The 22,041-nt window shown below is 46.1% G+C and overlaps 8 non-coding genes across 8 annotated transcripts; all 8 read left to right on the forward strand.

The window, feature by feature from the left end:
* The first annotated feature begins 1,452 nt into the window (after positions 1–1,452).
* On the forward strand, positions 1,453–1,535 carry trnal-uaa (transfer RNA leucine (anticodon UAA)). The gene has a single exon. It is a non-coding gene; the product is annotated as a tRNA-Leu (tRNA).
* A 2,640-nt stretch (positions 1,536–4,175) lies between these two features.
* trnal-uaa (transfer RNA leucine (anticodon UAA)) lies at positions 4,176–4,258 on the forward strand. The gene has a single exon. It is a non-coding gene; the product is annotated as a tRNA-Leu (tRNA).
* Positions 4,259–6,898: 2,640 nt separating this feature from the next.
* trnal-uaa (transfer RNA leucine (anticodon UAA)) lies at positions 6,899–6,981 on the forward strand. The gene has a single exon. It is a non-coding gene; the product is annotated as a tRNA-Leu (tRNA).
* Positions 6,982–9,610: 2,629 nt separating this feature from the next.
* On the forward strand, positions 9,611–9,693 carry trnal-uaa (transfer RNA leucine (anticodon UAA)). Its single transcript has one exon. It is a non-coding gene; the product is annotated as a tRNA-Leu (tRNA).
* A 2,640-nt stretch (positions 9,694–12,333) lies between these two features.
* On the forward strand, positions 12,334–12,416 carry trnal-uaa (transfer RNA leucine (anticodon UAA)). The gene has a single exon. It is a non-coding gene; the product is annotated as a tRNA-Leu (tRNA).
* Positions 12,417–15,056: 2,640 nt separating this feature from the next.
* trnal-uaa (transfer RNA leucine (anticodon UAA)) lies at positions 15,057–15,139 on the forward strand. The gene has a single exon. It is a non-coding gene; the product is annotated as a tRNA-Leu (tRNA).
* A 2,663-nt stretch (positions 15,140–17,802) lies between these two features.
* On the forward strand, positions 17,803–17,885 carry trnal-uaa (transfer RNA leucine (anticodon UAA)). Its single transcript has one exon. It is a non-coding gene; the product is annotated as a tRNA-Leu (tRNA).
* Positions 17,886–20,548: 2,663 nt separating this feature from the next.
* trnal-uaa (transfer RNA leucine (anticodon UAA)) lies at positions 20,549–20,631 on the forward strand. The gene has a single exon. It is a non-coding gene; the product is annotated as a tRNA-Leu (tRNA).
* Positions 20,632–22,041: the final 1,410 nt, after the last annotated feature.

Here is a 22,041-nt window from a genome sequence, read left to right on the forward strand (position 1 = left end):
TCTGATCCTTCCATGAAAAGCAGCACCGCATTTGCATTCCTTGCGCAGGTTTGCCCGGTTCAAAGACAGGGAAGAAGCTGATGCTCTGGTATCACAGCGCACCACGGATTCCTGAACTAGTCTGTCTGTCAAATGTACCCCCAAAGTCGTCTCTGAAAGACCTCATTTGGAAGCTGTCTGTCGTTATTCAACGTACGAGAGTTGGCACCAGAGGTCCTGAATCATGTTTTGGAGCAGTTCGCACGGAAGTGGCTCATTCAATCAGCAACAGCAATGAAAGAAATTACACTCTCAGAGGAACCTCTGGACCTATGCTTTCACAGCGTCGCTAGTATTAAGGTGCGCCCCGAGATCTAAGCCACGTTGGAAGTGAGACGGAGGAATCGACAGAGAGGCTACAGAATGACATCGCATCCATTTGGATTTCTTTAAATCACTGACGAGCAGGAAAATGTAAACGGGGAGGGCGAGTGGGGAAGTGAGGCAGTAGCAGCTCTGGTGAAATGCCTTCTTTGTGATTCGCTCAGCAACCAGAGACGTGAAGGTGACTCAGGCGTGAGAGCTCTTCACATCGAGAACAAAAAGCACTCAAGGGCAGTTAGCACCTCTTCCGGAGAGTGGGGTGGGGTGAGGTAATTCCCTTTTGACTTCTCTGACTATGTTCAGAAACTGCCTTTTAGATTGAGGTGAACAGAGACTGCATTTCTTAAAAGCACCATGGAATTTATCAAACTTTATTGTGTCGCTTCCTTTCGATTCCCACACAGGTTTCCAACTCAGTTGGTATCCATGTGGCTCATATCCAGGTGTGAATATCTCTGCAGCGAATTGCACGGTTAAGGCAAAAAGGCAAGGAAAGTGGCATCTCGAATTGGCTCCGAGGTCAGAGCATCCTCGCAATGTGATCTGTCGTTCTCGGATTGTAATGCTACCTCCGGTTTTAGGGTGGAGAACATTCTTTGGGACTCTTATTCTGCAAGACAGACACAGTGACTGAAACTATGCTGCACGTTATGATTTGGAACACGGGCTGCTCAGCTTTGTGCATTTTCCCTGTAGTCCGGTGTGTTTCATGTTCCGTGTAAACGTGAAAGTTGTCCTGTTTCGAGCAATGGGTGAAATCATTTATCAATGCAAGAATCGAAATTGCAGTCATGTCAAGTAGCTCATGGTAATTTGACCAAATCATAACCGATCGTGTGTTCTCACGCACTCACAGATGCATTTGGAGCTGAAAAGAGTCTGAGAAGATCGACTCAGCTTACCATTGATTTTTGTCTGGATTGATGGGTATCATTATCTGCTGCGAAATTGTCATTGTAGCCGGGCACATCCCAGCAGCTGTGCGAGTCGGAGAGGGATCATGGAACCCTTTTAACGTGACTTTGCATCTGTTGTTTTGCAGGAGCACAATTGGAAGTGCAAGAAAATGGGCAGCGCTAGTGGTTGGCTGGTAGTGTGGCCGAGCGGTCTAAGGCGCTGGATTTAAGCTCCAGTCTCTGACAGAGGCGTGGGTTCGAATCCCCCCGCTGCCATTTCTGCTGACCTTCTCCAATCGCGCAGCTGGTTGAAATGCTGTTTAAAACAGAAGCGAAATGGGTTTGCTTCCCGGGCAATTAATTGTGGTGTGTGAAAGTGCCGAATTTGGCGAAGCGTCTGTGCTGTCATGATCGTGTTCGCCTCCCGCAGCTCTTCTGTTGCTTTACGTTCCAGGCGAGTTGAATTTTAATGGAACCGAATGGAGACTGTTATTTCATCGCTGTTGTGAAACAAAGTACTACCGTGACTCGACTCGTCGTTATTTGGTTTTCTGGCCAATGAAAAAATCGTTCCAATGAATTTCGATGTCATATGTTATTGAATTTCTCCCATTTCCTTCATCTCCGTCCTGGAGACATCGGAAGGGAAAGGTAATCGAGCCGAGACTGTGATTGGTGAAATTCACTTTTTATGGCCCATTCTTATTATGTTCTTTCTTTCTCTCTTTTCAGCATTGTCCGGGAAGTGGTGGTGCACTCAGGCTCCTGTATGTTTGAAAGAGTAGTTTGGAATTGCCCTGTTGTTAGTTGTGAGATTACTTTATGGCTCATGCCCCGGACTGTCTCACATTTAGCATTCATGCTCGCTGTGTCTGGAAATACATTTGGTTTGCCAGTTTTGTTTGTGTTCCGTGTTAAATGCTTTCCGTTTTGCGATTCTCTCAATAAATTACGACTGAACAGGGTTTCTGAGGTAACTTCCAGCTGCAAAAATCCTGAACTGAGAATCTGGGAAAATTTCCCAGAGTATGGTCAGTCGGAGCAAAAGTAAGGAAGTCGTTCGTTTCTGCAGCGATTCACAATGCTACCGTTCCCGTGAGCAGTCGAACAGGCTATATGATTGTGCCGCAGACTGCGACGGCAAGCTCCGCTAAAGAGTGATCCTTTAATGCCGGTGTAAGCAACACAACGTTATTAGGGCACACCGCGTGGAAACAGATACTTCGGTGTATCTCGTCCATGCTCAGCACATAGCCAAAATTAAACAAGTCCCATTAAACAACGAGCGATTGGAAACAGAAAGGTGAAAAGTAGAATGGCTTCAACTTTCAGTGCTTGAACAAATCTGCTCTCGTAGTGAAATGTAATGCAACTCCATTTAATTACTGTGCAAAGCATTGTCAAGTTTTTCTCCAACCTGGTTCTGATCATATGCCATTCTGTTTGAGAGTGTAGTTCCCGCCTTCTGATCCTTCCATGAAAAGCAGCACCGCATTTGCATTCCTTGCGCAGGTTTGCCCGGTTCAAAGACAGGGAAGAAGCTGATGCTCTGGTATCACAGCGCACCACGGATTCCTGAACTAGTCTGTCTGTCAAATGTACCCCCAAAGTCGTCTCTGAAAGACCTCATTTGGAAGCTGTCTGTCGTTATTCAACGTACGAGAGTTGGCACCAGAGGTCCTGAATCATGTTTTGGAGCAGTTCGCACGGAAGTGGCTCATTCAATCAGCAACAGCAATGAAAGAAATTACACTCTCAGAGGAACCTCTGGACCTATGCTTTCACAGCGTCGCTAGTATTAAGGTGCGCCCCGAGATCTAAGCCACGTTGGAAGTGAGACGGAGGAATCGACAGAGAGGCTACAGAATGACATCGCATCCATTTGGATTTCTTTAAATCACTGACGAGCAGGAAAATGTAAACGGGGAGGGCGAGTGGGGAAGTGAGGCAGTAGCAGCTCTGGTGAAATGCCTTCTTTGTGATTCGCTCAGCAACCAGAGACGTGAAGGTGACTCAGGCGTGAGAGCTCTTCACATCGAGAACAAAAAGCACTCAAGGGCAGTTAGCACCTCTTCCGGAGAGTGGGGTGGGGTGAGGTAATTCCCTTTTGACTTCTCTGACTATGTTCAGAAACTGCCTTTTAGATTGAGGTGAACAGAGACTGCATTTCTTAAAAGCACCATGGAATTTATCAAACTTTATTGTGTCGCTTCCTTTCGATTCCCACACAGGTTTCCAACTCAGTTGGTATCCATGTGGCTCATATCCAGGTGTGAATATCTCTGCAGCGAATTGCACGGTTAAGGCAAAAAGGCAAGGAAAGTGGCATCTCGAATTGGCTCCGAGGTCAGAGCATCCTCGCAATGTGATCTGTCGTTCTCGGATTGTAATGCTACCTCCGGTTTTAGGGTGGAGAACATTCTTTGGGACTCTTATTCTGCAAGACAGACACAGTGACTGAAACTATGCTGCACGTTATGATTTGGAACACGGGCTGCTCAGCTTTGTGCATTTTCCCTGTAGTCCGGTGTGTTTCATGTTCCGTGTAAACGTGAAAGTTGTCCTGTTTCGAGCAATGGGTGAAATCATTTATCAATGCAAGAATCGAAATTGCAGTCATGTCAAGTAGCTCATGGTAATTTGACCAAATCATAACCGATCGTGTGTTCTCACGCACTCACAGATGCATTTGGAGCTGAAAAGAGTCTGAGAAGATCGACTCAGCTTACCATTGATTTTTGTCTGGATTGATGGGTATCATTATCTGCTGCGAAATTGTCATTGTAGCCGGGCACATCCCAGCAGCTGTGCGAGTCGGAGAGGGATCATGGAACCCTTTTAACGTGACTTTGCATCTGTTGTTTTGCAGGAGCACAATTGGAAGTGCAAGAAAATGGGCAGCGCTAGTGGTTGGCTGGTAGTGTGGCCGAGCGGTCTAAGGCGCTGGATTTAAGCTCCAGTCTCTGACAGAGGCGTGGGTTCGAATCCCCCCGCTGCCATTTCTGCTGACCTTCTCCAATCGCGCAGCTGGTTGAAATGCTGTTTAAAACAGAAGCGAAATGGGTTTGCTTCCCGGGCAATTAATTGTGGTGTGTGAAAGTGCCGAATTTGGCGAAGCGTCTGTGCTGTCATGATCGTGTTCGCCTCCCGCAGCTCTTCTGTTGCTTTACGTTCCAGGCGAGTTGAATTTTAATGGAATCGAATGGAGACTGTTATTTCATCGGTGTTGTGAAACAAAGTACTACGGTGACTCGACTCGTCGTTATTTGGTTTTCTGGCCAATGAAAAAATCGTTCCAATGAATTTCGATGTCATATGTTATTGAATTTCTCCCATTTCCTTCATCTCCGTCCTGGAGACATCGGAAGGGAAAGGTAATCTAGCCGAGACTGTGATTGGTGAAATTCACTTTTTATGGCCCATTCTTATTATGTTCTTTCTTTCTCTCTTTTCAGCATTGTCCGGGAAGTGGTGGTGCACTCAGGCTCCTGTATGTTTGAAAGAGTAGTTTGGAATTGCCCTGTTGTTAGTTGTGAGATTACTTTATGGCTCATGCCCCGGACTGTCTCACATTTAGCATTCATGCTCGCTGTGTCTGGAAATACATTTGGTTTGCCAGTTTTGTTTGTGTTCCGTGTTAAATGCTTTCCGTTTTGCGATTCTCTCAATAAATTACGAGTTAACAGGGTTTCTGAGGTAACTTCCAGCTGCAAAAATCCTCAACTGAGAATCTGGGAAAATTTCCCAGAGTATGGTCAGTCGGAGCAAAAGTAAGGAAGTCGTTCGTTTCTGCAGCGATTCACAATGCTACCGTTCCCGTGAGCAGTCGAACAGGCTATATGATTGTGCCGCAGACTGCCACGGCAAGCTCCGCTAAAGAGTGATCCTTTAATGCCGGTGTAAGCAACACAACGTTATTAGGGCACACCGCGTGGAAACAGATACTTCGGTGTATCTCGTCCATGCTCAGCACATAGCCAAAATTAAACAAGTCCCATTAAACAACGAGCGATTGGAAACAGAAAGGTGAAAAGTAGAATGGCTTCAACTTTCAGTGCTTGAACAAATCTGCTCTCGTAGTGAAATGTAATGCAACTCCATTTAATTACTGTGCAAAGCATTGTCAAGTTTTTCTCCAACCTGGTTCTGATCATATGCCATTCTGTTTGAGAGTGTAGTTCCCGCCTTCTGATCCTTCCATGAAAAGCAGCACCGCATTTGCATTCCTTGCGCAGGTTTGCCCGGTTCAAAGACAGGGAAGAAGCTGATGCTCTGGTATCACAGCGCACCACGGATTCCTGAACTAGTCTGTCTGTCAAATGTACCCCCAAAGTCGTCTCTGAAAGACCTCATTTGGAAGCTGTCTGTCGTTATTCAACGTACGAGAGTTGGCACCAGAGGTCCTGAATCATGTTTTGGAGCAGTTCGCACGGAAGTGGCTCATTCAATCAGCAACAGCAATGAAAGAAATTACACTCTCAGAGGAACCTCTGGACCTATGCTTTCACAGCGTCGCTAGTATTAAGGTGCGCCCCGAGATCTAAGCCACGTTGGAAGTGAGACGGAGGAATCGACAGAGAGGCTACAGAATGACATCGCATCCATTTGGATTTCTTTAAATCACTGACGAGCAGGAAAATGTAAACGGGGAGGGCGAGTGGGGAAGTGAGGCAGTAGCAGCTCTGGTGAAATTCCTTCTTTGTGATTCGCTCAGCAACCAGAGACGTGAAGGTGACTCAGGCGTGAGAGCTCTTCACATCGAGAACAAAAAGCACTCAAGGGCAGTTAGCACCTCTTCCGGAGAGTGGGGTGGGGTGAGGTAATTCCCTTTTGACTTCTCTGACTATGTTCAGAAACTGCCTTTTAGATTGAGGTGAACAGAGACTGCATTTCTTAAAAGCACCATGGAATTTATCAAACTTTATTGTGTCGCTTCCTTTCGATTCCCACACAGGTTTCCAACTCAGTTGGTATCCATGTGGCTCATATCCAGGTGTGAACATCTCTGCAGCGAATTGCACGGTTAAGGCAAAAAGGCAAGGAAAGTGGCATCTCGAATTGGCTCCGAGGTCAGAGCATCCTCGCAATGTGATCTGTCGTTCTCGGATTGTAATGCTACCTCCGGTTTTAGGGTGGAGAACATTCTTTGGGACTCTTATTCTGCAAGACAGACACAGTGACTGAAACTATGCTGCACGTTATGATTTGGAACACGGGCTGCTCAGCTTTGTGCATTTTCCCTGTAGTCCGGTGTGTTTCATGTTCCGTGTAAACGTGAAAGTTGTCCTGTTTCGAGCAATGGGTGAAATCATTTATCAATGCAAGAATCGAAATTGCAGTCATGTCAAGTAGCTCATGGTAATTTGACCAAATCATAACCGATCGTGTGTTCTCACGCACTCACAGATGCATTTGGAGCTGAAAAGAGTCTGAGAAGATCGACTCAGCTTACCATTGATTTTTGTCTGGATTGATGGGTATCATTATCTGCTGCGAAATTGTCATTGTAGCCGGGCACATCCCAGCAGCTGTGCGAGTCGGAGAGGGATCATGGAACCCTTTTAACGTGACTTTGCATCTGTTGTTTTGCAGGAGCACAATTGGAAGTGCAAGAAAATGGGCAGCGCTAGTGGCTGGCTGGTAGTGTGGCCGAGCGGTCTAAGGCGCTGGATTTAAGCTCCAGTCTCTGACAGAGGCGTGGGTTCGAATCCCCCCGCTGCCATTTCTGCTGACCTTCTCCAATCGCGCAGCTGGTTGAAATGCTGTTTAAAACAGAAGCGAAATGGGTTTGCTTCCCGGGCAATTAATTGTGGTGTGTGAAAGTGCCGAATTTGGCGAAGCGTCTGTGCTGTCATGATCGTGTTCGTCTTCTGTTGCTTTACGTTCCAGGCGAGTTGAATTTTAATGGAATCGAATGGAGACTGTTATTTCATCGCTGTTGTGAAACAAAGTACTACCGTGACTCGACTCGTCGTTATTTGGTTTTCTGGCCAATGAAAAAATCGTTCCAATGAATTTCGATGTCATATGTTATTGAATTTCTCCCATTTCCTTCATCTCCGTCCTGGAGACATCGGAAGGGAAAGGTAATCTAGCCGAGACTGTGATTGGTGAAATTCACTTTTTATGGCCCATTCTTATTATGTTCTTTCTTTCTCTCTTTTCAGCATTGTCCGGGAAGTGGTGGTGCACTCAGGCTCCTGTATGTTTGAAAGAGTAGTTTGGAATTGCCCTGTTGTTAGTTGTGAGATTACTTTATGGCTCATGCCCCGGACTGTCTCACATTTAGCATTCATGCTCGCTGTGTCTGGAAATACATTTGGTTTGCCAGTTTTGTTTGTGTTCCGTGTTAAATGCTTTCCGTTTTGCGATTCTCTCAATAAATTACGAGTTAACAGGGTTTCTGAGGTAACTTCCAGCTGCAAAAATCCTGAACTGAGAATCTGGGAAAATTTCCCAGAGTATGGTCAGTCGGAGCAAAAGTAAGGAAGTCGTTCGTTTCTGCAGCGATTCACAATGCTACCGTTCCCGTGAGCAGTCGAACAGGCTATATGATTGTGCCGCAGACTGCGACGGCAAGCTCCGCTAAAGAGTGATCCTTTAATGCCGGTGTAAGCAACACAACGTTATTAGGGCACACCGCGTGGAAACAGATACTTCGGTGTATCTCGTCCATGCTCAGCACATAGCCAAAATTAAACAAGTCCCATTAAACAACGAGCGATTGGAAACAGAAAGGTGAAAAGTAGAATGGCTTCAACTTTCAGTGCTTGAACAAATCTGCTCTCGTAGTGAAATGTAATGCAACTCCATTTAATTACTGTGCAAAGCATTGTCAAGTTTTTCTCCAACCTGGTTCTGATCATATGCCATTCTGTTTGAGAGTGTAGTTCCCGCCTTCTGATCCTTCCATGAAAAGCAGCACCGCATTTGCATTCCTTGCGCAGGTTTGCCCGGTTCAAAGACAGGGAAGAAGCTGATGCTCTGGTATCACAGCGCACCACGGATTCCTGAACTAGTCTGTCTGTCAAATGTACCCCCAAAGTCGTCTCTGAAAGACCTCATTTGGAAGCTGTCTGTCGTTATTCAACGTACGAGAGTTGGCACCAGAGGTCCTGAATCATGTTTTGGAGCAGTTCGCACGGAAGTGGCTCATTCAATCAGCAACAGCAATGAAAGAAATTACACTCTCAGAGGAACCTCTGGACCTATGCTTTCACAGCGTCGCTAGTATTAAGGTGCGCCCCGAGATCTAAGCCACGTTGGAAGTGAGACGGAGGAATCGACAGAGAGGCTACAGAATGACATCGCATCCATTTGGATTTCTTTAAATCACTGACGAGCAGGAAAATGTAAACGGGGAGGGCGAGTGGGGAAGTGAGGCAGTAGCAGCTCTGGTGAAATTCCTTCTTTGTGATTGGCTCAGCAACCAGAGACGTGAAGGTGACTCAGGCGTGAGAGCTCTTCACATCGAGAACAAAAAGCACTCAAGGGCAGTTAGCACCTCTTCCGGAGAGTGGGGTGGGGTGAGGTAATTCCCTTTTGACTTCTCTGACTATGTTCAGAAACTGCCTTTTAGATTGAGGTGAACAGAGACTGCATTTCTTAAAAGCACCATGGAATTTATCAAACTTTATTGTGTCGCTTCCTTTCGATTCCCACACAGGTTTCCAACTCAGTTGGTATCCATGTGGCTCATATCCAGGTGTGAACATCTCTGCAGCGAATTGCACGGTTAAGGCAAAAAGGCAAGGAAAGTGGCATCTCGAATTGGCTCCGAGGTCAGAGCATCCTCGCAATGTGATCTGTCGTTCTCGGATTGTAATGCTACCTCCGGTTTTAGGGTGGAGAACATTCTTTGGGACTCTTATTCTGCAAGACAGACACAGTGACTGAAACTATGCTGCACGTTATGATTTGGAACACGGGCTGCTCAGCTTTGTGCATTTTCCCTGTAGTCCGGTGTGTTTCATGTTCCGTGTAAACGTGAAAGTTGTCCTGTTTCGAGCAATGGGTGAAATCATTTATCAATGCAAGAATCGAAATTGCAGTCATGTCAAGTAGCTCATGGTAATTTGACCAAATCATAACCGATCGTGTGTTCTCACGCACTCACAGATGCATTTGGAGCTGAAAAGAGTCTGAGAAGATCGACTCAGCTTACCATTGATTTTTGTCTGGATTGATGGGTATCATTATCTGCTGCGAAATTGTCATTGTAGCCGGGCACATCCCAGCAGCTGTGCGAGTCGGAGAGGGATCATGGAACCCTTTTAACGTGACTTTGCATCTGTTGTTTTGCAGGAGCACAATTGGAAGTGCAAGAAAATGGGCAGCGCTAGTGGCTGGCTGGTAGTGTGGCCGAGCGGTCTAAGGCGCTGGATTTAAGCTCCAGTCTCTGACAGAGGCGTGGGTTCGAATCCCACCGCTGCCATTTCTGCTGACCTTCTCCAATCGCGCAGCTGGTTGAAATGCTGTTTAAAACAGAAGCGAAATGGGTTTGCTTCCCGGGCAATTAATTGTGGTGTGTGAAAGTGCCGAATTTGGCGAAGCGTCTGTGCTGTCATGATCGTGTTCGCCTCCCGCAGCTCTTCTGTTGCTTTACGTTCCAGGCGAGTTGAATTTTAATGGAATCGAATGGAGACTGTTATTTCATCGCTGTTGTGAAACAAAGTACTACGGTGACTCGACTCGTCGTTATTTGGTTTTCTGGCCAATGAAAAAATCGTTCCAATGAATTTCGATGTCATATGTTATTGAATTTCTCCCATTTCCTTCATCTCCGTCCTGGAGACATCGGAAGGGAAAGGTAATCTAGCCGAGACTGTGATTGGTGAAATTCACTTTTTATGGCCCATTCTTATTATGTTCTTTCTTTCTCTCTTTTCAGCATTGTCCGGGAAGTGGTGGTGCACTCAGGCTCCTGTATGTTTGAAAGAGTAGTTTGGAATTGCCCTGTTGTTAGTTGTGAGATTACTTTATGGCTCATGCCCCGGACTGTCTCACATTTAGCATTCATGCTCGCTGTGTCTGGAAATACATTTGGTTTGCCAGTTTTGTTTGTGTTCCGTGTTAAATGCTTTCCGTTTTGCGATTCTCTCAATAAATTACGAGTTAACAGGGTTTCTGAGGTAACTTCCAGCTGCAAAAATCCTGAACTGAGAATCTGGGAAAATTTCCCAGAGTATGGTCAGTCGGAGCAAAAGTAAGGAAGTCGTTCGTTTCTGCAGCGATTCACAATGCTACCGTTCCCGTGAGCAGTCGAACAGGCTATATGATTGTGCCGCAGACTGCGACGGCAAGCTCCGCTAAAGAGTGATCCTTTAATGCCGGTGTAAGCAACACAACGTTATTAGGGCACACCGCGTGGAAACAGATACTTCGGTGTATCTCGTCCATGCTCAGCACATAGCCAAAATTAAACAAGTCCCATTAAACAACGAGCGATTGGAAACAGAAAGGTGAAAAGTAGAATGGCTTCAACTTTCAGTGCTTGAACAAATCTGCTCTCGTAGTGAAATGTAATGCAACTCCATTTAATTACTGTGCAAAGCATTGTCAAGTTTTTCTCCAACCTGGTTCTGATCATATGCCATTCTGTTTGAGAGTGTAGTTCCCGCCTTCTGATCCTTCCATGAAAAGCAGCACCGCATTTGCATTCCTTGCGCAGGTTTGCCCGGTTCAAAGACAGGGAAGAAGCTGATGCTCTGGTATCACAGCGCACCACGGATTCCTGAACTAGTCTGTCTGTCAAATGTACCCCCAAAGTCGTCTCTGAAAGACCTCATTTGGAAGCTGTCTGTCGTTATTCAACGTACGAGAGTTGGCACCAGAGGTCCTGAATCATGTTTTGGAGCAGTTCGCACGGAAGTGGCTCATTCAATCAGCAACAGCAATGAAAGAAATTACACTCTCAGAGGAACCTCTGGACCTATGCTTTCACAGCGTCGCTAGTATTAAGGTGCGCCCCGAGATCTAAGCCACGTTGGAAGTGAGACGGAGGAATCGACAGAGAGGCTACAGAATGACATCGCATCCATTTGGATTTCTTTAAATCACTGACGAGCAGGAAAATGTAAACGGGGAGGGCGAGTGGGGAAGTGAGGCAGTAGCAGCTCTGGTGAAATTCCTTCTTTGTGATTGGCTCAGCAACCAGAGACGTGAAGGTGACTCAGGCGTGAGAGCTCTTCACATCGAGAACAAAAAGCACTCAAGGGCAGTTAGCACCTCTTCCGGAGAGTGGGGTGGGGTGAGGTAATTCCCTTTTGACTTCTCTGACTATGTTCAGAAACTGCCTTTTAGATTGAGGTGAACAGAGACTGCATTTCTTAAAAGCACCATGGAATTTATCAAACTTTATTGTGTCGCTTCCTTTCGATTCCCACACAGGTTTCCAACTCAGTTGGTATCCATGTGGCTCATATCCAGGTGTGAACATCTCTGCAGCGAATTGCACGGTTAAGGCAAAAAGGCAAGGAAAGTGGCATCTCGAATTGGCTCCGAGGTCAGAGCATCCTCGCAATGTGATCTGTCGTTCTCGGATTGTAATGCTACCTCCGGTTTTAGGGTGGAGAACATTCTTTGGGACTCTTATTCTGCAAGACAGACACAGTGACTGAAACTATGCTGCACGTTATGATTTGGAACACGGGCTGCTCTGCTTTGTGCATTTTCCCTGTAGTCCGGTGTGTTTCATGTTCCGTGTAAACGTGAAAGTTGTCCTGTTTCGAGCAATGGGTGAAATCATTTATCAATGCAAGAATCGAAATTGCAGTCATGACAAGCAGCTCATGGTAATTTGACCAAATCATAACCGATCGTGTGTTCTCACGCACTCACAGATGCATTTGGAGCTGAAAAGAGTCTGAGAAGATCGACTCAGCTTTCCATTGATTTTTGTCTGGATTGATGGGTATCATTATCTGCTGCGAAATTGTCATTGTAGCCGGGCACATCCCAGCAGCTGTGCGAGTCGGAGAGGGATCATGGAACCCTTTTAACGTGACTTTGCATCTGTTGTTTTGCAGGAGCACAATTGGAAGTGCAAGAAAATGGGCAGCAGTCGTGGCTGGCTGGTAGTGTGGCCGAGCGGTCTAAGGCGCTGGATTTAAGCTCCAGTCTCTGACAGAGGCGTGGGTTCGAATCCCACCGCTGCCATTTCTGCTGACCTTCTCCAATCGCGCAGCTGGTTGAAATGCTGTTTAAAACAGAAGCGAAATGGGTTTGCTTCCCGGGCAATTAATTGTGGTGTGTGAAAGTGCCGAATTTGGCGAAGCGTCTGTGCTGTCATGATCGTGTTCGCCTCCCGCAGCTCTTCTGTTGCTTTACGTTCCAGGCGAGTTGAATTTTAATGGAATCGAATGGAGACTGTTATTTCATCGCTGTTGTGAAACAAAGTACTACGGTGACTCGACTCGTCGTTATTTGGTTTTCTGGCCAATGAAAAAATCGTTCCAATGAATTTCGATGTCATATGTTATTGAATTTCTCCCATTTCCTTCATCTCCGTCCTGGAGACATCGGAAGGGAAAGGTAATCTAGCCGAGACTGTGATTGGTGAAATTCACTTTTTATGGCCCATTCTTATTATGTTCTTTCTTTCTCTCTTTTCAGCATTGTCCGGGAAGTGGTGGTGCACTCAGGCTCCTGTATGTTTGAAAGAGTAGTTTGGAATTGCCCTGTTGTTAGTTGTGAGATTACTTTATGGCTCATGCCCCGGACTGTCTCACATTTAGCATTCATGCTCGCTGTGTCTGGAAATACATTTGGTTTGCCAGTTTTGTTTGTGTTCCGTGTTAAATGCTTTCCGTTTTGCGATTCTCTCAATAAATTACGAGTTAACAGGGTTTCTGAGGTAACTTCCAGCTGCAAAAATCCTGAACTGAGAATCTGGGAAAATTTCCCAGAGTATGGTCAGTCGGAGCAAAAGTAAGGAAGTCGTTCGTTTCTGCAGCGATTCACAATGCTACCGTTCCCGTGAGCAGTCGAACAGGCTATATGATTGTGCCGCAGACTGCGACGGCAAGCTCCGCTAAAGAGTGATCCTTTAATGCCGGTGTAAGCAACACAACGTTATTAGGGCACACCGCGTGGAAACAGATACTTCGGTGTATCTCGTCCATGCTCAGCACATAGCCAAAATTAAACAAGTCCCATTAAACAACGAGCGATTGGAAACAGAAAGGTGAAAAGTAGAATGGCTTCAACTTTCAGAGCTTGAACAAATCTGCTCTCGTAGTGAAATGTAATGCAACTCCATTTAATTACTGTGCAAAGCATTGTCAAGTTTTTCTCCAACCTGGTTCTGATCATATGCCATTCTGTTTGAGAGTGTAGTTCCCGCCTTCTGATCCTTCCATGAAAAGCAGCACCGCATTTGCATTCCTTGCGCAGGTTTGCCCGGTTCAAAGACAGGGAAGAAGCTGATGCTCTGGTATCACAGCGCACCACGGATTCCTGAACTAGTCTGTCTGTCAAATGTACCCCCAAAGTCGTCTCTGAAAGACCTCATTTGGAAGCTGTCTGTCGTTATTCAACGTACGAGAGTTGGCACCAGAGGTCCTGAATCATGTTTTGGAGCAGTTCGCACGGAAGTGGCTCATTCAATCAGCAACAGCAATGAAAGAAATTACACTCTCAGAGGAACCTCTGGACCTATGCTTTCACAGCGTCGCTAGTATTAAGGTGCGCCCCGAGATCTAAGCCACGTTGGAAGTGAGACGGAGGAATCGACAGAGAGGCTACAGAATGACATCGCATCCATTTGGATTTCTTTAAATCACTGACGAGCAGGAAAATGTAAACGGGGAGGGCGAGTGGGGAAGTGAGGCAGTAGCAGCTCTGGTGAAATTCCTTCTTTGTGATTGGCTCAGCAACCAGAGACGTGAAGGTGACTCAGGCGTGAGAGCTCTTCACATCGAGAACAAAAAGCACTCAAGGGCAGTTAGCACCTCTTCCGGAGAGTGGGGTGGGGTGAGCTAATTCCCTTTTGACTTCTCTGACTATGTTCAGAAACTGCCTTTTAGATTGAGGTGAACAGAGACTGCATTTCTTAAAAGCACCATGGAATTTATCAAACTTTATTGTGTCGCTTCCTTTCGATTCCCACACAGGTTTCCAACTCAGTTGGTATCCATGTGGCTCATATCCAGGTGTGAATATCTCTGCAGCGAATTGCACGGTTAAGGCAAAAAGGCAAGGAAAGTGGTATCTCGAATTGGCTCCGAGGTCAGAGCATCCTCGCAATGTGATCTGTCGTTCTCGGATTGTAATGCTACCTCCGGTTTTAGGGTGGAGAACATTCTTTGGGACTCTTATTCTGCAAGACAGACACAGTGACTGAAACTATGCTGCACGTTATGATTTGGAACACGGGCTGCTCAGCTTTGTGCATTTTCCCTGTAGTCCGGTGTGTTTCATGTTCCGTGTAAACGTGAAAGTTGTCCTGTTTCGAGCAATGGGTGAAATCATTTATCAATGCAAGAATCGAAATTGCAGTCATGTCAAGCAGCTCATGGTAATTTGACCAAATCATAACCGATCGTGTGTTCTCACGCACTCACAGATGCATTTGGAGCTGAAAAGAGTCTGAGAAGATCGACTCAGCTTACCATTGATTTTTGTCTGGATTGATGGGTATCATTATCTGCTGCGAAATTGTCATTGTAGCCGGGCACATCCCAGCAGCTGTGCGAGTCGGAGAGGGATCATGGAACCCTTTTAACGTGACTTTGCATCTGTTGTTTTGCAGGAGCACAATTGGAAGTGCAAGAAAATGGGCAGCGCTCGTGGCTGGCTGGTAGTGTGGCCGAGCGGTCTAAGGCGCTGGATTTAAGCTCCAGTCTCTGACAGAGGCGTGGGTTCGAATCCCACCGCTGCCATTTCTGCTGACCTTCTCCAATCGCGCAGCTGGTTGAAATGCTGTTTCGACCCCTGCTGCGTTTCTGTTTAAAACAGAAGCGAAATGGGTTTGCTTCCCGGGCAATTAATTGTGGTGTGTGAAAGTGCCGAATTTGGCGAAGCGTCTGTGCTGTCATGATCGTGTTCGCCTCCCGCAGCTCTTCTGTTGCTTTACGTTCCAGGCGAGTTGAATTTTAATGGAATCGAATGGAGACTGTTATTTCATCGCTGTTGTGAAACAAAGTACTACGGTGACTCGACTCGTCGTTATTTGGTTTTCTGGCCAATGAAAAAATCGTTCCAATGAATTTCGATGTCATATGTTATTGAATTTCTCCCATTTCCTTCATCTCCGTCCTGGAGACATCGGAAGGGAAAGGTAATCTAGCCGAGACTGTGATTGGTGAAATTCACTTTTTATGGCCCATTCTTATTATGTTCTTTCTTTCTCTCTTTTCAGCATTGTCCGGGAAGTGGTGGTGCACTCAGGCTCCTGTATGTTTGAAAGAGTAGTTTGGAATTGCCCTGTTGTTAGTTGTGAGATTACTTTATGGCTCATGCCCCGGACTGTCTCACATTTAGCATTCATGCTCGCTGTGTCTGGAAATACATTTGGTTTGCCAGTTTTGTTTGTGTTCCGTGTTAAATGCTTTCCGTTTTGCGATTCTCTCAATAAATTACGAGTTAACAGGGTTTCTGAGGTAACTTCCAGCTGCAAAAATCCTGAACTGAGAATCTGGGAAAATTTCCCAGAGTATGGTCAGTCGGAGCAAAAGTAAGGAAGTCGTTCGTTTCTGCAGCGATTCACAATGCTACCGTTCCCGTGAGCAGTCGAACAGGCTATATGATTGTGCCGCAGACTGCGACGGCAAGCTCCGCTAAAGAGTGATCCTTTAATGCCGGTGTAAGCAACACAACGTTATTAGGGCACACCGCGTGGAAACAGATACTTCGGTGTATCTCGTCCATGCTCAGCACAGAGCCAAAATTAAACAAGTCCCATTAAACAACGAGCGATTGGAAACAGAAAGGTGAAAAGTAGAATGGCTTCAACTTTCAGTGCTTGAACAAATCTGCTCTCGTAGTGAAATGTAATGCAACTCCATTTAATTACTGTGCAAAGCATTGTCAAGTTTTTCTCCAACCTGGTTCTGATCATATGCCATTCTGTTTGAGAGTGTAGTTCCCGCCTTCTGATCCTTCCATGAAAAGCAGCACCGCATTTGCATTCCTTGCGCAGGTTTGCCCGGTTCAAAGACAGGGAAGAAGCTGATGCTCTGGTATCACAGCGCACCACGGATTCCTGAACTAGTCTGTCTGTCAAATGTACCCCCAAAGTCGTCTCTGAAAGACCTCATTTGGAAGCTGTCTGTCGTTATTCAACGTACGAGAGTTGGCACCAGAGGTCCTGAATCATGTTTTGGAGCAGTTCGCACGGAAGTGGCTCATTCAATCAGCAACAGCAATGAAAGAAATTACACTCTCAGAGGAACCTCTGGACCTATGCTTTCACAGCGTCGCTAGTATTAAGGTGCGCCCCGAGATCTAAGCCACGTTGGAAGTGAGACGGAGGAATCGACAGAGAGGCTACAGAATGACATCGCATCCATTTGGATTTCTTTAAATCACTGACGAGCAGGAAAATGTAAACGGGGAGGGCGAGTGGGGAAGTGAGGCAGTAGCAGCTCTGGTGAAATTCCTTCTTTGTGATTGGCTCAGCAACCAGAGACGTGAAGGTGACTCAGGCGTGAGAGCTCTTCACATCGAGAACAAAAAGCACTCAAGGGCAGTTAGCACCTCTTCCGGAGAGTGGGGTGGGGTGAGGTAATTCCCTTTTGACTTCTCTGACTATGTTCAGAAACTGCCTTTTAGATTGAGGTGAACAGAGACTGCATTTCTTAAAAGCACCATGGAATTTATCAAACTTTATTGTGTCGCTTCCTTTCGATTCCCACACAGGTTTCCAACTCAGTTGGTATCCATGTGGCTCATATCCAGGTGTGAACATCTCTGCAGCGAATTGCACGGTTAAGGCAAAAAGGCAAGGAAAGTGGCATCTCGAATTGGCTCCGAGGTCAGAGCATCCTCGCAATGTGATCTGTCGTTCTCGGATTGTAATGCTACCTCCGGTTTTAGGGTGGAGAACATTCTTTGGGACTCTTATTCTGCAAGACAGACACAGTGACTGAAACTATGCTGCACGTTATGATTTGGAACACGGGCTGCTCAGCTTTGTGCATTTTCCCTGTAGTCCGGTGTGTTTCATGTTCCGTGTAAACGTGAAAGTTGTCCTGTTTCGAGCAATGGGTGAAATCATTTATCAATGCAAGAATCGAAATTGCAGTCATGTCAAGCAGCTCATGGTAATTTGACCAAATCATAACCGATCGTGTGTTCTCACGCACTCACAGATGCATTTGGAGCTGAAAAGAGTCTGAGAAGATCGACTCAGCTTACCATTGATTTTTGTCTGGATTGATGGGTATCATTATCTGCTGCGAAATTGTCATTGTAGCCGGGCACATCCCAGCAGCTGTGCGAGTCGGAGAGGGATCATGGAACCCTTTTAACGTGACTTTGCATCTGTTGTTTTGCAGGAGCACAATTGGAAGTGCAAGAAAATGGGCAGCGCTAGTGGCTGGCTGGTAGTATGGCCGAGCGGTCTAAGGCGCTGGATTTAAGCTCCAGTCTCTGACAGAGGCGTGGGTTCGAATCCCACCGCTGCCATTTCTGCTGACCTTCTCCAATCGCGCAGCTGGTTGAAATGCTGTTTCGACTCCTGCTGCGTTTCTGTTTAAAACAGAAGCGAAATGGGTTTGCTTCCCGGGCAATTAATTGTGGTGTGTGAAAGTGCCGAATTTGGCGAAGCGTCTGTGCTGTCATGATCGTGTTCGCCTCCCGCAGCTCTTCTGTTGCTTTACGTTCCAGGCGAGTTGAATTTTAATGGAACCGAATGGAGACTGTTATTTCATCGCTGTTGTGAAACAAAGTACTACGGTGACTCGACTCGTCGTTATTTGGTTTTCTGGCCAATGAAAAAATCGTTCCAATGAATTTCGATGTCATATGTTATTGAATTTCTCCCATTTCATTCATCTCCGTCCTGGAGACATCGGAAGGGAAAGGTAATCTAGCCGAGACTGTGATTGGTGAAATTCACTTTTTATGGCCCATTCTTATTATGTTCTTTCTTTCTCTCTTTTCAGCATTGTCCGGGAAGTGGTGGTGCACTCAGGCTCCTGTATGTTTGAAAGAGTAGTTTGGAATTGCCCTGTTGTTAGTTGTGAGATTACATTATGGCTCATGCCCCGGACTGTCTCACATTTAGCATTCATGCTCGCTGTGTCTGGAAATACATTTGGTTTGCCAGTTTTGTTTGTGTTCCGTGTTAAATGCTTTCCGTTTTGCGATTCTCTCAATAAATTACGACTGAACAGGGTTTCTGAGGTAACTTCCAGCTGCAAAAATCCTGAACTGAGAATCTGGGAAAATTTCCCAGAGTATGGTCAGTCGGAGCAAAAGTAAGGAAGTCGTTCGTTTCTGCAGCGATTCACAATGCTACCGTTCCCGTGAGCAGTCGAACAGGCTATATGATTGTGCCGCAGACTGCGACGGCAAGCTCCGCTAAAGAGTGATCCTTTAATGCCGGTGTAAGCAACACAACGTTATTAGGGCACACCGCGTGGAAACAGATACTTCGGTGTATCTCGTCCATGCTCAGCACATAGCCAAAATTAAACAAGTCCCATTAAACAACGAGCGATTGGAAACAGAAAGGTGAAAAGTAGAATGGCTTCAACTTTCAGTGCTTGAACAAATCTGCTCTCGTAGTGAAATGTAATGCAACTCCATTTAATTACTGTGCAAAGCATTGTCAAGTTTTTCTCCAACCTGGTTCTGATCATATGCCATTCTGTTTGAGAGTGTAGTTCCCGCCTTCTGATCCTTCCATGAAAAGCAGCACCGCATTTGCATTCCTTGCGCAGGTTTGCCCGGTTCAAAGACAGGGAAGAAGCTGATGCTCTGGTATCACAGCGCACCACGGATTCCTGAACTAGTCTGTCTGTCAAATGTACCCCCAAAGTCGTCTCTGAAAGACCTCATTTGGAAGCTGTCTGTCGTTATTCAACGTACGAGAGTTGGCACCAGAGGTCCTGAATCATGTTTTGGAGCAGTTCGCACGGAAGTGGCTCATTCAATCAGCAACAGCAATGAAAGAAATTACACTCTCAGAGGAACCTCTGGACCTATGCTTTCACAGCGTCGCTAGTATTAAGGTGCGCCCCGAGATCTAAGCCACGTTGGAAGTGAGACGGAGGAATCGACAGAGAGGCTACAGAATGACATCGCATCCATTTGGATTTCTTTAAATCACTGACGAGCAGGAAAATGTAAACGGGGAGGGCGAGTGGGGAAGTGAGGCAGTAGCAGCTCTGGTGAAATTCCTTCTTTGTGATTGGCTCAGCAACCAGAGACGTGAAGGTGACTCAGGCGTGAGAGCTCTTCACATCGAGAACAAAAAGCACTCAAGGGCAGTTAGCACCTCTTCCGGAGAGTGGGGTGGGGTGAGGTAATTCGCTTTTGACTTCTCTGACTATGTTCAGAAACTGCCTTTTAGATTGAGGTGAACAGAGACTGCATTTCTTAAAAGCACCATGGAATTTATCAAACTTTATTGTGTCGCTTCCTTTCGATTCCCACACAGGTTTCCAACTCAGTTGGTATCCATGTGGCTCATATCCAGGTGTGAACATCTCTGCAGCGAATTGCACGGTTAAGGCAAAAAGGCAAGGAAAGTGGCATCTCGAATTGGCTCCGAGGTCAGAGCATCCTCGCAATGTGATCTGTCGTTCTCGGATTGTAATGCTACCTCCGGTTTTAGGGTGGAGAACATTCTTTGGGACTCTTATTCTGCAAGACAGACACAGTGACTGAAACTATGCTGCACGTTATGATTTGGAACACGGGCTGCTCAGCTTTGTGCATTTTCCCTGTAGTCCGGTGTGTTTCATGTTCCGTGTAAACGTGAAAGTTGTCCTGTTTCGAGCAATGGGTGAAATCATTTATCAATGCAAGAATCGAAATTGCAGTCATGTCAAGTAGCTCATGGTAATTTGACCAAATCATAACCGATCGTGTGTTCTCACGCACTCACAGATGCATTTGGAGCTGAAAAGAGTCTGAGAAGATCGACTCAGCTTACCATTGATTTTTGTCTGGATTGATGGGTATCATTATCTGCTGCGAAATTGTCATTGTAGCCGGGCACATCCCAGCAGCTGTGCGAGTCGGAGAGGGATCATGGAACCCTTTTAACGTGACTTTGCATCTGTTGTTTTGCAGGAGCACAATTGGAAGTGCAAGAAAATGGGCAGCGCTAGTGGCTGGCTGGTAGTATGGCCGAGCGGTCTAAGGCGCTGGATTTAAGCTCCAGTCTCTGACAGAGGCGTGGGTTCGAATCCCACCGCTGCCATTTCTGCTGACCTTCTCCAATCGCGCAGCTGGTTGAAATGCTGTTTCGACCCCTGCTGCGTTTCTGTTTAAAACAGAAGCGAAATGGGTTTGCTTCCCGGGCAATTAATTGTGGTGTGTGAAAGTGCCGAATTTGGCGAAGCGTCTGTGCTGTCATGATCGTGTTCGCTTCCCGCAGCTCTTCTGTTGCTTTACGTTCCAGGCGAGTTGAATTTTAATGGAATCGAATGGAGACTGTTATTTCATCGCTGTTGTGAAACAAAGTACTACGGTGACTCGACTCGTCGTTATTTGGTTTTCTGGCCAATGAAAAAATCGTTCCAATGAATTTCGATGTCATATGTTATTGAATTTCTCCCATTTCCTTCATCTCCGTCCTGGAGACATCGGAAGGGAAAGGTAATCTAGCCGAGACTGTGATTGGTGAAATTCACTTTTTATGGCCCATTCTTATTATGTTCTTTCTTTCTCTCTTTTCAGCATTGTCCGGGAAGTGGTTGGGCACTCAGGCTCCTGTATGTTTGAAAGAGTAGTTTGGAATTGCCCTGTTGTTAGTTGTGAGATTACTTTATGGCTCATGCCCCGGACTGTCTCACATTTAGCATTCATGCTCGCTGTGTCTGGAAATACATTTGGTTTGCCAGTTTTGTTTGTGTTCCGTGTTAAATGCTTTCCGTTTTGCGATTCTCTCAATAAATTACGACTGAACAGGGTTTCTGAGGTAACTTCCAGCTGCAAAAATCCTCAACTGAGAATCTGGGAAAATTTCCCAGAGTATGGTCAGTCGGAGCAAAAGTAAGGAAGTCGTTCGTTTCTGCAGCGATTCACAATGCTACCGTTCCCGTGAGCAGTCGAACAGGCTATATGATTGTGCCGCAGACTGCGACGGCAAGCTCCGCTAAAGAGTGATCCTTTAATGCCGGTGTAAGCAACACAACGTTATTAGGGCACACCGCGTGGAAACAGATACTTCGGTGTATCTCGTCCATGCTCAGCACATAGCCAAAATTAAACAAGTCCCATTAAACAACGAGCGATTGGAAACAGAAAGGTGAAAAGTAGAATGGCTTCAACTTTCAGTGCTTGAACAAATCTGCTCTCGTAGTGAAATGTAATGCAACTCCATTTAATTACTGTGCAAAGCATTGTCAAGTTTTTCTCCAACCTGGTTCTGATCATATGCCATTCTGTTTGAGAGTGTAGTTCCCGCCTTCTGATCCTTCCATGAAAAGCAGCACCGCATTTGCATTCCTTGCGCAGGTTTGCCCGGTTCAAAGACAGGGAAGAAGCTGATGCTCTGGTATCACAGCGCACCACGGATTCCTGAACTAGTCTGTCTGTCAAATGTACCCCCAAAGTCGTCTCTGAAAGACCTCATTTGGAAGCTGTCTGTCGTTATTCAACGTACGAG

Source organism: Chiloscyllium punctatum, chromosome 41 (assembly GCF_047496795.1).
Source record: "Chiloscyllium punctatum isolate Juve2018m chromosome 41, sChiPun1.3, whole genome shotgun sequence".
NCBI classification, from domain to species: Eukaryota; Metazoa; Chordata; class Chondrichthyes; order Orectolobiformes; family Hemiscylliidae; genus Chiloscyllium; species Chiloscyllium punctatum.